Source organism: Capsicum annuum, chromosome 2 (genome assembly GCF_002878395.1).
Source record: "Capsicum annuum cultivar UCD-10X-F1 chromosome 2, UCD10Xv1.1, whole genome shotgun sequence".
NCBI classification, from domain to species: domain Eukaryota; kingdom Viridiplantae; phylum Streptophyta; class Magnoliopsida; order Solanales; family Solanaceae; genus Capsicum; species Capsicum annuum.
In genome coordinates, this window is record NC_061112.1 from 103,558,124 (window position 1) to 103,561,338 (window position 3,215).

Sequence of the window (3,215 nt, forward strand, 5' to 3'; positions counted from 1 at the left end):
TATGTTTATTAAAGGATAAGAAGCCCCTCCACACCCCTCCAACCGCAACCAAAAATGAAGTTCTAGTTTGCTCATTCCAGACTAAACCAATAGCAGCAGAGCAGATGTGAAGAACTGAGAATTAGCCTTGTAGCTAAGCCTTCTCTAGGTAAGCCATTGTTCAATGAAGAACCAAGGCGAAACCCATTTTTCAATGAAATTAGTAATGTAGCCAACTAAGTAAAACCCACATGCCAAAATGAACAAAACAACATTAAAACAACATCCAAATCACAAAAAGTTCACGACTTTCAAGAATACCTACTGAAAAAATATAGAAATAAGAAGACTTTAATGGTGTGATTAGACCTTAATATGCTATCTTTTTTTCTGGTCAGTTACTGAATCAGTGCACAGCCAAAAATAACTAAATCCGACATGCCAAAATGAATTAGATATCATTAAAACAACACCCAACAAATCACATAAAGTTCAAAATCAAAATTAAGCAAAACCCACATGACAAAATGAACAAAACAACACTAAAACAACATCCAAATCCCATTAAGTTCACAACTTAATGCTGAAAATATTGAAATAAAAATACTTTGATGGTGTGATTAAGCCTTAACATGCTAAAACTAAATAAACCTCAACAACACCCAAATCAAATAAAGTTCACAACTTCAACAATACTTACTGAAAAATATAGAAATAACAAAACTTTGATGGTGTGGTTAGGCCTTAATATGCCAAAACTAAGCAAACCCCAAATGCAAAAATGAACCAAACAACACCCAAATCACATAAAGGACTGTAAACGGACACAACTCCTAAGCTCGGGAAATATAAAGGCGGGCATAGCTTTCTGCAGGTCAGACAGAAAAACGTATACATTATAATTCATTCAAACCCAAGATACCATCAGTGTCCAGTGAACGCTAGGCTTTTGTTTCATTGCAACATCTGTGAAGATAATTTGATCTGGTTACAGGCCTTGTGCAACAGAATCTGTATAAGCGAGCTGAATTAGCAAGAATTAACGTTTGCCTACCCCACCTATCGTTTGCCTACCAACTTCAACCTATCCTGATACTATCTCAAAATCAATGAAAACAAATTCCACACAATATGAATTTAACACACCAAAATATCAAACAATTAAAATTAATTGAGAGAAAGATAAGAAATGGACCTCAATTTATTTCAAATCCAACTTGTTCGACGTCGCCACCGGAATCTCAAACAAACGTCAATAAAACGAACAAATCCAACTTCGATCTAACGCCCTTTGCATTGCCTCGCCAAAATGGAACCAAGAATCATAAACTGAAAATACCAGAACCCATCCCGTATCATTTTCTGATAGATTTTCGATGAATAGTCGCCTAAAAGGGAACGGGGTAACTGTTCTTGTTGAATATTGATCAAGTTTTTTTTAAGGGATTTGGAGTGCGTTGAAGCTGGTTTTGATCGAGTTTTGGGGAAGGGACATTTCTAGCGATGGTTAGATCGAAAAACGTGGGGAAGGGGGCTGGTGGTGTTTCTCGGCGGTGGATGACCCCTTTTCCGACGAGATTCAGGTGAAGACTTACCAATCTTCAACCCCTCTCTCTCTCTCCGTATCCGATCTCCCCCCTCTCATTGTTCTCTCTGTACCTCTCTCTTTCTCAATTTCTCTCTCAAATCTCCATTTATCTACTATTTTTTTTATTTTGGATGTAGATTAACTGAAAAGATTATATGAGTTAGTTGATGCCTATTATAACTACACTTTTTATTTTCTTCTTGTATGTTATTGATCTTTTTTTTATTTTATAATTTTAATAAAGTAGGACAAAGAAAACATTTTTTACTAGATACCCAATAATTGTATTCATCAAAATTTAGGTAAATAATAAATAACATAATACTTCTCTACAAAAAATTAAACCAAAGAAAGAAAAATTGGATAAAAGTGACTGCTAGTTTAATAAATATAATAATCATAATAATAATGAGACGTCCTATTAAAATCGATTAATGTTATTATTATAAAAATTATCGATAATAATAACAAGAACAATAACAATTATAGTAAATATAATAATAATAGACAATATATTTGTAAACTGTGAGTGTGAACATTTACGTGGAAAAAATTAATAAATATTAATAAAATTGTGTAAAATAACATATTTGAATTAATAAATTTTAAAAAATGATACTAAAAACTACCAGAATAATTTGTACATTTTTAAATCATGAATGTGGATTGTCTATATATAAAATATATATCCAAAATATATTTACAAATAACTTAATTTATTTTTTTAAGAAAAAAACAATGCAAAATGAAAATTTGAACTTTGATTTGGTTTACATTTTGAACTTTTCGGCCTTTTAATTTATATCATTAATTATTCTATATTTTTATTATTATCGTAAATAATTTTTATTTGTAACTAATGTTGTAAAATATCTCAAGCTGAGAGTCTTATCAGTGGCGACTTTAACGGTCACCCCTAAATCTTAGACCTTTTGTCATGACCTACGCATAGTCGCCACTATATAGTAACTATTAGTGGCGACTTTAACGGTTGCCCCTAAATCTTATACCTTTTGTAGCGACCTACGCATAGTCACCACTAAATATGTCACTATTCTTATACCTTTTGTGGCGACCTATGTCACTATTAGTGGCCACTTTATAGTCGCCACTAAATATGTCACTATTCTTATACCTTTTGTGGCGACCTATGCATAGTTTCCACTAAATATGTCACTGTTAGGGGCGACTTTAACGGTCGCCCCTAAATCTTATACCTTTTGTGGCGACCTACGAATAGTCGCCACTAAATATGTCACTATTAGTGGCGACTTTGACGGTCTCCCCTAAATCTTATACCTTTTGTGGCAACCCTTATATGTCGCCACAGAAATGCTAGCTTTTGTGGCAACTGTTTGCGTCGCCACTGAAAGTCATCACAAAAAACTGTATTTCTTGTAGTGTGTGTCATAACTTTTTTGGGTATAGTTCAGGGGGGTAATTGTGTATTTTCTCTTTTATTTATTGACATCTCAATGAATAAATGTAGAGATGGAAGAAGAAGAAAATAACAACATTCATATGAAAGTTTGAGTTGAAAAATATACTTGTCAAATTTATTGTAGATTTCTTCAAAAATTTTGATTTCTGCTTTATTTTTCCTTCTTGATTCACCCTCGAATATCTCGAATGTGGTACTGATTCAACA